Source organism: Lycium barbarum, chromosome 1 (assembly GCF_019175385.1).
Source record: "Lycium barbarum isolate Lr01 chromosome 1, ASM1917538v2, whole genome shotgun sequence".
Classification (NCBI taxonomy): domain Eukaryota; kingdom Viridiplantae; phylum Streptophyta; class Magnoliopsida; order Solanales; family Solanaceae; genus Lycium; species Lycium barbarum.
The window spans coordinates 14218601-14233439 of NC_083337.1; positions in this window are offsets into that span (position 1 = coordinate 14218601).

Genomic DNA, 14839 nt, shown 5'->3' on the forward strand with positions numbered 1-14839 from the left:
TACTAAAAAAATAGACTAAGTTTAGAGTTTAGAGAGCAGGTATTTGAGCGATGGGCACGTGATGCGCATTTTTCCTGAGTTTCAGAAAGAGGCTTTATGCATGATAGACGTGTGACACTCGTCCATCGCTTGGGTCAACCAGTCCTAAAACAATTCTAAGTATTAAAAACAGCAACCCCTCTTATTTTAAAATGACTTTCAAACTCTCTCTAACCCTAAACAAACCGAAAACCCTTCCCCAACTCCCTTTTATTCATAATCACTACACAAGAACTTGCATTCATCATCCGTTACACATCAAAAGGTAAGTGGGTTACTACTCAATTCATGAAATCCCCTTTTTCCCCTTGTCTTTGAGTTTTAATGGTTGAATATCTAGGGTTATTGGGTTTGGGAGAAATTGGGGCAAGGATTGGTATTGTTTTGATTGTTTATGATGCTTAGGGATAGAAAGTGAATCCCATTGTAAAAGAGAGGGTTTTACAACCCACCATTTTGCTAAAATCAAAGGGAAGATTCTACGCTCACAAGTGTTCGAAAAAAATGCTTGAACCAAGTTTTGTGTGAAATTGTGAAGTCTTGAGTAGAAATGTAACATTAAACAACTATATGAACCCTTGGGCATCAAACTGAACAAAATATTCAAGCATTTTGAAGGAAATTTGGCAACACACCACACCCCAAGTCCTAAAACATGATGTAGTTTTTTTTAGCTCTCTTTCTGTGTTTTGTTTTGTTTTCTCATAGAGTATATTAGTTAACTTCTTTTTTTTTGAATTTTTGTGACTTATCTTAAAGTAAGTGTGGGGCCGGTTCAACCCTAGATGCGCTTAAAAGAATGAAGAAACCATGATAGTATTTGATGTTTTGAAACTCAAAATACTCCAAACTTGAGGATGTAGTTTCATGTAAGTGTGGGGTTATTTCACGCCCCTCCTTGGTATTTGAATTGCTACTTATAATTTGGAATGTTTCGTTTTTATAGGTACAATGGTAAGGAAAGGGAAAAGCCGCCACCACATCCTCCTCCCGAGGCACCAAAAGAGGACGGGCGGGCAACCCCTAAAGCCAAAGATAGAATCTACATCTAGAGGGGTAAGCACCCCACAATTCCCATTCCGCGGGCTTCTTCTTCAAAGCCTAGCCCAGTCTTCAATTACTTGGGCCAGGCACAGGAATGGTATGACACTTCGATAGCTTTGAGGGATACGTCTATGAACGGGCGGTCGACGCAACCCCGTTAAAGAAACACTTCCGGGATATCTACCTTCAAATCATCACCATTTGATGGAAATTGTTATTTGACAAACTAGGGTCGGTAGACATTGATATGATTCTGGAGTTCTATGCAAATATTAAGTTGGCACGTACCGAGAGGGGTGAGCTCTATCACTAGACTTACCTTCGACGTGAATGGGTTCCTTTAACGGCATCTACCTATGTGCACAAATTGGAGTTTCGGACCTCCCTATTAAGCCATTGCAGGAGTTCATTCGACACCCTGACTATAAGGCTATCTGACAGACTTTGTGTAGGCCTGATTCTAAGGTCAAACGGGCCAGGTATAGTGATAAGTTTAAGAAACATAAGAGCTTGCGGATGAGCAACTTTCCAAATGAGACCCGTGTATGGTTGAAATTGCTTCATTCCAAGATTTTGTCGCTTGACCACAATACAAATGTGTTGAATGAGAGAGTCTACATTATTTATTTTATCATGACAGGGCAATCCACTAACATTTCATATTGGATGCTCCAGGAGATGGTGCGAGTGCGGTCTAGCATGTCCCATAGATTGAGCTTCGGTAGTACACTCACCGCCTATTTAATGCGGTATGTTCCCCATTTGGAAAATCCTTATGATAGAGTGCTTGATGTACCTGATGATATGATTGACATTTCTAAGGTCATGGACTCTGCACAAGCAGTGAAGCACAACCTTACTCCCGCCAAAGAGAGGTCAGCCCAGTCCACAGTGCTGGCCCAACTGCACCATATGGCAGTGATTGCTGGCGAGCATTTTCAGCTAGATTTCTCTAGTTTCTATGTGATGACCCCACACGGTGTACTCTTAGGCACTTCTAGGTGATGAGGAGTCCCTACTACCGACCGATGAGGATGTGTGTTCGGTCGATCTTATGAAGGTGATATTTGGCACAAATATCTAGATTTCACGTCACTTTCCATCTAAATCTTAGTACTTTAATCGCTATCTTTATAATAAAATCATTTTATTCAAGCTTATGTTGGAATTTTTATGTGTTTAGGTACAACGAGGACAAATGAATGAAAACCGAGCAGTTTTGGGTGATTTCAGACGCTTTTGCACTTGGACAAGGTGACGAGAGAAGTTTCCAACACTTCGAGCAAAAAATGAAGAACTAAAGGCAGCCGTACGATGGCTGGGCAACGCGCATGCATCACCTATGGAATACCTCTCTGACCAAATTTTGGAATCTCTAATGATCACGCGATGGCTGGGGGACCCGGGTTCATCACGCAAGTGCAGCCATGCAATGGGGGATCGACGCACATGCATCGCACGTGTCATGCCCAGTTTTTCCCAATCCAATTGGGATTTGGCCAACTTACTCTAGCTTTTAAATTAGACTATAAATATACGATTTTTAGATTGTAAATGACATGCTGGGATTTTCTTAACACTTGTAAGTCGTCGTCGTTATTCTCTCTCTTAGGTTTTTACTTTATTTTCTCCACAAAACCCTAGGTTACTCATGAATTCTTCTGCTGCTTCTCAAATCATGAGTAGCTAATTTCTCTTATTCTAGGGTTGTGGTAAATACATGATAGTTGGTTTGATGGCAATTATTATCTATTGAATTTCCATCTTTTGGGTTGCTTATTTATTCTTATGCTTGATTTTTTAATTACTTGGTCACTAATTAGACACTATCTGTGGTGCGTGAGTTGGACTTGAAGGAGGGAATTCGTGTATGTAATAGCCTGACAGACCCAAGAAGCTTCTTATATCTGAAACTGGGGTGGGTCTGGGCCAATCTTTATGGCATCAATCTTCTAGGAATCAAATTTCACACCTACACCTGAAATTACGTGGCCATGAAACGCCACTGACTTGAGCCAAAATTCACACTTGGAACATTCCACATACAGATCACGATCCTGAAGTGTCTGCAACACTATTCTGAGATGTTCTGCATGTTCAGTCTCACTATGGGAATACACCAAAATATCATCAATAAACCCATTGACGAATAAATCAAGATATGGCTTGAAGATCCTGGTCACAAGGTCCATGAAAGCAGCTTGTGCATTTGTCAACCTAAATGACATGATAAGAAATTTGAAATGACCATAACAGGTTCTAAAAGCGATCTTCGGAATATCAACTTCCTTAACCTTTAACTGATGGTATCCTGACCTGAGGTCAATCTTGGAATAACACCGGGCACCCTGAAGTTGGTCAAACAAATCATCTATTCTGGGGAGAGGATATCTGTTCTTAATGGTGACATTGTTCAACTGGCTGTATTCAATGCATATGCGTAAGGAACCATCTTTCTTTCGGACAAACAAGATTGGCGCGCCCCTAGGTGAGACACTTGGACTAATAAATCCCTTGTCAAGGAGATCTTTCTACTGGGCTTTTAACTCTGCTGGAGTCATTCTGTATGGCAGAATAGATATCAGCTCAGTATCAGGAAGTAGATCAATTCTAAAGTCTATCTCTGTATCGGGAGGAACTCCGGGAAGATCTTCTGGTGAATTCTCTTGTCTATGCCAAATACTTGAAGTTGTCACATCCCAAATTGGGCAACGTGCGGGCATTTACCATTTCCCACCTCGGCAGGCAAATCCTTTCCCAAATCATTCATTCAACCACAATAAAGTAATCAGGATAATCAAAATATAAGCCTCAAATTTAGATAATCATAAAGGTAAGTGAAGGAGTGCGGAAATAATACAACAATCCCAAAGAATCTGGTATATAGCCTTACAAGATCCACTACTACAAATACTACAAGTCTGAATATGAATACAAGTCTGAAAATGAAATACTATCTCAGAATATCAAAATAAGACAAATAGCTAAGAAGAGGCATCCGGGGTGCGGATCTGTCCATGTGCTCACCCAGGATGCTCGATCAATAATGCCCCGGGAAATCAGCCACGAGGAGAGGAAGTCGACCCTGTCACGTACTCTGCCCTCATAAAAGAATACAGCAATGTAGTATTAGTAAAAACACTATGTACTGGTAGGTATCATAGGACGACAACAGTTAACTAACATATATAAAGAAAAAGACTGAAAAATAATCATGCTCACAATCAAGTATCAATAAACATAGTCCAAAAATATAAACATAGTACATGTACCTGCTCCGACGCACAGCCCGATCCAATATATATATATATATATATATATATATATATATATATATATATATATATATATATATATATATATATATATATATATAAGGTCCAAAATAGTTTTAATATATGTTGCGGCGCGCAACCCGATCCAATATATGTATAAAATATGTCGCGGAGCGCAACGCGATCCATTATAAGTATAATATATATGTTACGGCGTGCAACTCGATCCAACTGTATGAGTAAGAATGCATGAATGATATCAATACCAAGAGAATCTATCAATATCAACGGTTCCACGCATGGACACATATCATAAGAATCTATATATCAATGGTGACACACATGGACACATATTACGAGAATCTATCAATATCAAGTTTAATATCGCAAACGTGGCAACAAGCCAATAGATCACAACAAGGCAACAAGCCACAATCAACAATAGTACCAACCTAAGTAATCCATCCCAACTTCATACCCGAAGGCGTAACATGCTTTCTCCAACAATCACTAACTCTACATATGCTTCGCTAACCGAAGTCTAACCATAAGGTAAGTCGTAATCTATCTGGTAGTCGAGCAAGAGCCACAAACAATCAAACCTTTGCCTTACCTTTCCAGAGAGCCTCAAAGTACTTAAATTCTATTCATAATCGAGTTCTAGATTAGAACTAAGGAAGAACAACACCTATATTGCTATACTTATCTTTTGAAATACCCGTTTTTACTTTGAGGGATCAGCGCAGGGATGAGTTCGCCCATTTACAGTAGAGAGGGATGTCTATGGCAGAGTATAAGGCCAAATTTCTATTTGGCTCGATATGCGACCCAGTTGATTCCGATAGAGGCAGATAGAGTTCGTAGGTTTATTGGTGGACCTGTGCTTCCACTTAATATTGCATTGCATCGCACGTGCATTCATATTACATCCATCTACATCTCTGATTTGTTTGTTGTACTTATTTTATTGCATTGTGCGTTTCCACTTTGATTTCCTCGGTTACCGTCAGCTTTCATACGCTCTCCTTTTTTTCATTCGAGGATGAACGATTGTTTAATTGGTATCTGATGTAATGACCCATTTAGTCGTTATTTCACTTTCGACCCATTTACCCTCGTTGACCATTCCCCGAGCCTTGTTAGTATGATTTTGATCCGTAGGGATGGGTAGTACAGTTCCCGAGGTAGTCGGGCGAGATGTGTGATCCTGATTCAGACGCGTGACCAAGTTCTTTTTCTAGCTATAGCTTGAGGTTCTAGTTATTTGGGATTGTGGTTATACTCATTTATTGTGGAGGTTTCTTGATAAATGGGAAAAGATGCTACAAAGGGTTAATGGCCTCCAGGTTTTTAGCGTTGGGTTGCTCGAAAGTGGCAAAAGTGCATTTATGGCTTAATAAGAGTGATTTGTTCGATGATATGATTGGTTTTGGGAAAAATTTCAACTTCGTCAAGGTATTATGATGGTGTGCGTGGCACCGGCATACCAACAGCAGGTTCTAATTCTAATCCTCGGGAGTAACTTCCAAGACAGTGTTGTTAGAGACATAGGGTGAGCTACAACCAGATCTGAAGCCCGAGTTTCCATTCTTCATATACTTGTCATCTACTTCCTGGAATTATTCCTTTTGATTTTATGAGATTTGTATGGCAATATTCAGATAGTTCTTATTATATATTCAGACCTATGTGCATATTAGTAGCTCTTGCACTGACTTAGACCAGATGTCTTGGGTAGAAGATGTATTCTGCACTTATTCTCTTTTAATTGATGTTTAGTTTTACTATTAATTACATTGTTCTTCCGCACTTATAGTTTGTATGTTGGGTAAGGGAATGGTTGCCTACCAATGTGGGTAATGGTCGGTGCCCGCACGACTAAGAGATTTTGGGTCGTGACAGAAGTCAAGGAAAAGGATTAGCTAACTTTGACCAAGAAATTGAATGGACGTTATTGTTGACACCTAATTTTCACCTCATAAAATGCGTATTCTAATTTTCAAATTTTCCGAGTCCAAGACGGAGTAAGGAGGCCTTTTAAAATTTTAAAATTTAAAAATTTAACAATTCCGAGAAATTTGCAAAAATTGACGTTTAATTATTATTCTGTAAAAATTGACAATTACAAGAAATTACGAGTTATTTATTTTCATAAATGTAAGTCAAAAAGAAGATGTGTATCCCGCTCCGTCTAAATTCAAAAAATTCAACAGTTGAAACGACGTACGAATTACGGTTCATTTTTTACCGCATTTTTCACATCCTTAAAAATTATCCGGAACTATATCAATAGTAGGCTCGTTTTGAAGCTAATTTTTTAAAAAGTGCAAATTTTAAATTTTATTTGCCTAAATAACTTTTATATGCATGTTTAAACGCTTAGTTTTATTTTTACTTAAAATGAAAAGGAAGAGGGGGGTTTAAATTTAGTTTTTAAAACTTGGGGGGGAGGAACCAATTAAAATATATTGGGGGGGGGGGGGGGGGCGGGGAGTCTAACTAAATAAACTTTCCACCCACCCCACCCTCCCCCCCAATTTTATTTTGTTCACCCGACTCCATTCGTCTCTAAAGGAGGCGACAATGGCGATCGTACTAGGGTTTTGTCGCGTTTCGATCACAGCCTATCCATGGCCGTTTCGGGTTAGATATTTTGGGGTTTTTATCCTCATCTCTTGTCCTATTGATTACCAGGTTTAATTCGATTAAAATTCGTATTTTTGTACTCGAGCCCTATGCGTAGTAGGGTTGCCATGGGCGGGACCTCGAGTCCTTGGTCATCTTATGCACCCTACAATACATGAACATGACCTAGGGGAAATTCCCTAGGAACCACATCCCATGCGAGTACGATTTGGGATTCTTATCTGTTTTAGTACTATTTTTTACCGTTTGGCTTATTTTTCTTTGTCCTATGTGTATTATTCATTTATTTTCAGAGTTTTAAGGATTTGACGTTGAATTCTGGTACAATGGAAATATACAGGAAATATACTCTATACTATACGACCTATATACTACAATATACTTTCTAGCCTATATACAGGAAATATACTCTATACTATACGACCTATATACTACAATATACTATTATCTACTGAAAATACCAAAAAAACTATAGCATATACTATAACATACAAGAAGAATTTAGGGAAAAAGGATCATCTTTAAAAGGGTTTCCAAGTGTTTGTTGAAGTGTTGATTCAATCCTCCTCATTTGATCTTTAGGTTGCCCTACAAAAAGGTAATACTCCTATTCTACTTTATTTTTTCCCATTGTATCCTGTTTATATGTGTTATTGTTTTATGTGAAAGATTGAAGCATGTTTTGGCCCTTAGCTGCTTTTAAACTGTTGAAATAATGTATTTGTGTTAAAATGTAAGATATCATGTAGTTTAAGTGTTGTTGGATTTTAAGTGTTGTTGGATGCTATTGGTGTTCTAAAATGGTTAAAAGATGTAAAGAAAGGTTTGTTCTAGTTTTATAGTTTACTGTTACATTGGATCTTGAGATATAGATCTGCCATGTAATTTTCTGTGGAATTTAGTGTTGTGTTAAGGGTTATGGAGCTACTTTTCCTTGATTTCTTGTTATGTTGTCATGGTTTCATTGAGTTATGAAGACCTTTTGGTTTTGATTGAGACTATTTTGGTACCTGGAGGATGATCATCTTAGCTTAAAACTATTTTGGAGTTTAAAGTGGAATGGTTTTCTCTTCTACTAGTTACTGATGGTTAAAGTTTGTCTTAAAGATGGCATGAGGTGTTTAGAAATAACTTGAGGATCTGGTAGTGTAAAACTAGATGGAAAAAGACTTGGAATTAAGGATTTTTTTGTGTTTTGTGCTTATTTGTGTATTTATGTGAGTCTCCTGTTAGTTTTAAGAGTAAGGTGGGTGCATAATGAATGTTTGGATCTTGAAGCATCCTTTAAATGTTGTTCAAACTGGAAATGATTTTAAAACTTGAAATGTGCCTTGTATGATTTTGTATCTTGCCTATCATGAACTAGAAGAGGAATGAGGTTTATTTGTTTGTCATATCCATGTTGAACCTGTTACCTTAGTTTTAGACCATTGCCCTTGAGAATCTGTTCAGGAGGCTTGTAAAACTGGCCTTCAAACTCTTTTAAAACTGCTCTGTTGAAAAAGGCTGATTATTTTGGCTTTGGATGTTGCCATGGAAATCGGGAATCTTGCTAACTCTGAGAGTCTCTAAAATGAATCTAAATTTCCCATTTGCTAAATGACTTTAAAAGGGTATAAGGAAGGACTTGTGCCCCTATGACTGCTTTGTTCTAGTTTGTACTGTTTTACTACCTTTGAACCTTGTTGGGTGTTTGAAAAGACAAAAAATGCTTTCTGTGGACTTGAGTAGTGATCTTTTAAGACCATCTAAGTTGAATAACTGGTTAAGATGAGAATTTAAGTGATTTGTAGCTTGACTTGCAAATTCATGGGGAGTTTTTGTTTGTGTCTTGAGCCCGGTGTGTATCTATTGATACTCTTTTGAGAACTGTTAATAGTGTTATGAGGATTGGAAGTTATAGAACCTGGTTTCTTGTCTTAAAATCAGTGTAAGAGGGTTTGGGGATTTGTCCTTAGGTGATTGTGTTGCTTTGCCTCTGAAATGATTGGTATATTCCCGGGCTCTACTTATTTGTGGTGTCCAGTTGATTTCTCTTGTGTGACTTGTGCTTTCTTTATATGGGTATTGCTTACAGTTTCATTTGGTTCCCCTTGTTCAACATGATCACTTAAAGACTGAGTGTGTGAAAATTAAAACAAGACTAAAGCTGCTTTAAGAAGATTAGGTTTGTCCTTCTTTTTGTGACATCCCTCCTTTTGCTGCCCATTGCAAAATTTGAGATTGCCTCATGTCCATTCTTGTTCCCTATCTACTTGTTTGAAACTGAACCATGTCTAGTGTACTATTGAAAGAGCTAATATAGTGTCATGAACCTCTCTTAGCCATAGTTTAGGCTCCTATAGACATGTATTGTTTCTATCTAAGTTTTCTAATTATTTAGGATTTATTGTAACTGCAGTTGAATCATGACTACATCAAGGATAGCTTCATGCTCCCTTTTACCTCTTTTTGGACTTGCTGATTCTATTTTGATCATCTTTTTTGCCTTGTTAAGACCTTATTTGATTTCACATTGAGTTTGGATCCCTATGTTTGATGCTAGGAATTAACTAAGTCAAAATTGTCATTTTCAAGTTCTACAATGTTTTCTATAGTACTGTTTATGTGTTAGATGATCTTGAGACTAGTTGAGACCTTTGTGACCCAACGATTGAACATGATCTAGGATATAGGGACTTGGGAAATGTTGGAGACCTACACTCTGAATTTGCTTAATACTGGACTTGTTTAAGCTAAAATTGGTCCAAAAAAAATATAACTTGGGACTTTAAACATGCCTCTGTAAGTGGTGAATGGGTTTAAAAGGTGGTTCCCTGGCATTTGGTTTAGTTTCTCCTTGGCTTAAAAATGAATTCCTGGTCAGGTCCTTCATTATCCTATCTTCATTAAACATTGATTTCCTCAAAATAAATTAGAGACTAATATTTGTAGAATAGAATAACTGCGGTTTTGCCTTTGTCTTTTGTTGCTTCACTCTTAATCCTGGCCTGCTTTGTTTCCCTTACTACTTCATTTGTTGTTGCTATTCATTTGCTACCTTGAAAATTGCCATGTCTTCTTGCTGAATTGTGGCATTTGAGGTGCCTTGCATTGCCAAAGCCTTCACATTACCTAAGGGTTGCTTGATTTCTTTGTTTCCGAGATTAGTTGAATCCCTACCGTGGCATTTCTTGCCTCATGTGTGTCAAGTTTTTAGCAGTGGAGTTGTATGTTATAGATCCCCTACTTGTTAGCCTTGACTAAAGTTAAGTATTTGGCTTTTAAAAGGTGCAGAATCTCTCTTAAAAGCCTTGAATTATTTTTATTAACCTGAATGTGGTAGTCTAGAGTTAATGGAATGTGAAGTGTGCATATTACTAGTATATCTGGAGGGTATGCCCTTTTAAGGGGTTTTGCTCTTCGATGGTATATCAATGGTATATCAGGTATACCATAGTCTTGACACTTAGGAAAATTTGAGAGAAAATCAAATAGTATATCACTGGTATATCAAGTATACCACAGTTTTGACACTTAGAGAATTTGAGACGGAATCAGATTTGGGCCTGTTGCTTGGGCCAGTCATTTGTGGTCTTTATCCCTGAATTATTTCCAGTATTTTGTGACAGTACCTAGTTGGGTTTATACGGGTTTGGCCCAACAGAGTTGTAATTCATTTTAGCATTGTCATAAATTATCTTAGTCTCTTAATTTTGTACGTAATTTAATTTGTGGGTGTGTACTAATGTTACGTATATTCATTTGCATCCTTGTCCACCCGAACCCATTGGAGGGCCCCAACAAGGCCACTAACGTATCTAGATCGAGTCAATCCAACTTGGAGGGAAATGGAGCATACGTTGGACTTAAGACGAACCGGATTGCATAAATATTTCTTGCCTGGTCGGCCCAAACACTCTATCTCCCTTTAATTATGTATTCTAAATCATTATTTGTGCAATTATCGTGCCTATTGGAACCCTTAATAGATTGTCATATTTTAAAGTCACTAAAAAATGAATTTGCTACAAATTAAGACTAGTTTTTGAGATGTTAAAACGCAACTTGAGGCAGATTTGGACAAAGGGACTAGAACTGCCAGTTTTCGTAAAATTAAGGACTGAATTGGACATCTGAGAACTTATGGACTTATGACATATGGGTTGATTTGAACCAATATTCAAACTTGTGGGACTAATTATAATTGGTTAGATTTAGGCTAAGGAATAATAAAATTTGACTCGAACTTAGAAAAAGAAATAAAAAAATAGACTATATATATGTATATGTAAAATACTATATAGATTATAATAGTATACCTAGCCTTATTTCCTATACTCTAACTATTTTTTCAAAACTGTTTTTGGGTGAACTTATGTAGGGTCCTACTTAGGCTAAGAGTCTTCGGGTATTAGTCTAAGTGTTCTAGTCCGACACCCTAAACGCCCAACTTTAGGCAAAACTTTACCACTTTAGATTCTCGAAACACGGTATTTTTGTATAAATGACTAATTTCGATTTGTGGAAATATAAAACCAAACTATTTTTATCACAACCAATTTATATCTATATGGACATATTATTAGAACCCGTAGGTAAACCGCGATTGAGCAGATCCTTAATATCGGGCTGCCTAACACCTTCTCCGGCGAATCACCAGAACCCTTACCCATACTTTGGTTAGATTATGATTCTTTTAAAACTTAACTGCTTTAAATGAACCCTTTTCAAATTGGTCTTTCTAATTTCCTAAAAATTAGGTGTCGACTTTAAAATAGGTCCAATTAGAGAACCATCCACGTAGAAGTATATTTTTTCAATTTTTCCGGTACGATTGACAACCGTACTTTCCCGGGACACATTCCTTTTTAAATGAGGCAAGTGCAAATACGAATCGAAAAAAATAGAATTGCTATAGTTATATAAGAAGAAAAAGCTGGCAAACAAAGAGCATAATCTCGAGTTGGTTGACAACACCAAAGTTGAGAACAGGAGAGTTTAATGAGTTGTTGAAAGAGTTATTAAGATGACACAGCTAAACCGAGTTCCAATATCGGATTTTGCTAGACCTAGTCTGGAAAATGGTGTTGTCACACCCTAACAGTAGTAAGGCATGACGGGCACCCGACTCTCATCAGAGTCGAGCGAACCCTTGACATTCGCTCTATCAAAAGCTGTCATTTCAAAAACTTTTCCAGATAGAAATCATTATCTTTATAACGATTATGAAAACCTTCAATCAAATAAGTACTTTAAACCAATTGAAATCATCTAAAATACATATTCTTTTAAAATCCACAAATGACTCAACTGACATCACTTTGTCGACATCTCGACAAACATACCACAGGACACTGTCTGCAGAAGTCTCTAAGAAGTAAACTGAACATTAGGAGTCAGGACAGGGATGACTCAGCCCAGCTCCAGAATGAGGTGGAACTTGCCAATCCCATCTGACGTCCAAGCATCCTAGCTATACACTTAACCTGCCAAATAATCTGGGGCTGCGGGCATGAACGCAACGTCCCCAGGCAAAAGGACATCAGTACGGACAATGTACTGAGTATGTAAGGTGGTAACAAATCATAATCATAATTTGATTTAGGAGAGAAGAAATCACAATCTAACTCAATACATGCAGCCTTCGCTGGAAGAAACTTAAATGTATACACGAAGTCTCAAAACAATCTTTAAGTAAATAATGCAATCCAACACAAATGCCGCTTCCGACATGTTAACAAAATGGTCCATTCGGACAGCCGCTTCCGGCTAGCATCACAAGCTCGTAATTAACTTCCGTAAATTCGAGCAGCATTTTCTCAGTAATCTTCGCTTCCCTCTAATTCCAATTCAATTTAAAAACACAATTAGCAATCAATAACAACAACAACCATCTCATATAAGCCTCTTTAAATTCAAAGCATCAACTCCAAAAGATATACACCAAAACAGCCCAGTACACGCTTTGTATACGATATCTTCATACATTTTATTCTCCCAAATTCAAGAACCGCAACTTATCAACAATATCAACAATCATTTTATATCAATATCCAACTAATTCTATCCATTTAATCATACCAAAAAAGCCCCCAAGTCATTTGATATCCAAAAATTATAACCGAACTTTCAACGTCATTTTCTCTATTCTAACCCGTCAAATCTATCAATGATCATGGTAAGAACATCTTAAACATACCTTATATGAGTAGCCACCACGAAACCAACATCCCCCAAGTTCAACGTTTAGCTTAAAACGACGGCAACTACTTGTACTACACTTTATCCTTCATGGGCCTCGGGATTCGGGGCCTCAAACTTGATCGATTCTCCACTTTCTCTCTCTAACTATCCTCTCTCTCAATCTAAAATATTCTGGACCTTTGGTATGAAAATGAGGCAGATAAGGCTGAAAATTTCCCTTAAATAGCAAGGGAAGTGGGCCTGACCCGACTTGGAATCGGGTTGGGCCGAGCCCACTGCCAAGCTTGACCTTTCTGCCTTAAAATGTCCATAACGTTTTATCCCTATGTCACATGCAGGCCCACGACCTATGGTTGGAAATTTATTTTAATTATCTACAACTTTCATTTTATGAGTCTTTCCCAAATTCCTAAATAATGATGGGGTTATGGCCTCCCGAAGTCAGATCACCCGAAAACGTAACTTAAAAACATCTATTTGGAGGGCTTTCACTTTGATTTGGCTCAAGGTTCCTTCTTGAGTTGTGTTTAAATTCACATATATTATCCATATAACTTGTCATATGTCCTTTATAAAATCTCAACATGTGGACCCCACCTCAGCTTACGATTACGAGGGTTATATATCTTTTAACGTATCATTCCAATCATATTGTACGAATTCCAAATATCATACTCATGCTATCCTCATGCTAATACAGTAGAATTTCATCCTTTATACTTGTAATATTTGCTCCTCCTTGAGCTCACACTAAGCCGTCTGCAGCCTTAGTAACATGAAATTTTCTGGGGCGTAACAGGTGCTAAGGCTATTTTAAAGCCTGATATCAATGGAAACTTTGAGCTAAAAGAAGGAACAGTGCGGCTGGTGTTGACACCTAATTTTGGCTCGACGTGCTTAAAATTAACGTTTTGGGGGGCCCTGATTCGTTAAAGAGCGCAAAATACATTTTTTTACACATTTTTACATTTTTTTGACAATTTATTGATGATTATCCTTATTTTAGGAATTTTATCAATTTATTGTCATTTTTCAAGAATCATTATTTTGCTCATGTACAGCGTAATACTACCATTTTTTGTGCAATTAATAATTGTTTCTTAATTTTATAGCAATACATTTTCATATCTTACACATTAATATTTATATTTTTATACTTACGTTATTATTTATACATGTATTAATTATCTATATTTTAGTACAGCCCGACAGTGCAGAGAAAATTGAAGCAATTAATTTTTAAACGCAGAGCAAAATTCAATCAAGTCAAGTTCTCGTCACCTTTTTAAAAAAATTGACATTTTGAGGTGATGGGTTGGGGACAAAGGGGTATGGCTTTTGGACAAAAAGGAGTGTTTCTTTACATTATAACAAAAGGGGTGGTTGATTTAATTATTTTCTACACTTACACACACTACACATCTCAACTTCAGATTTTTTTTCTTTAAACCCAAACAATTTCTCTCCCTTCATCTTCTTTCTTCTCCTTCACCACAAACCGCCGCCGCCCCTCCACGCCGGAGCTCCGAGCTCCGGCGAACTCCAAACCACAACCGAACCCCGTCACGCCCCTCTCCACCACACGTCCGCACTCCTCTCTCTCTTCCCACCTCACCTTCCCCTTTCCCGTCACTGCTCCGACGGGCCGT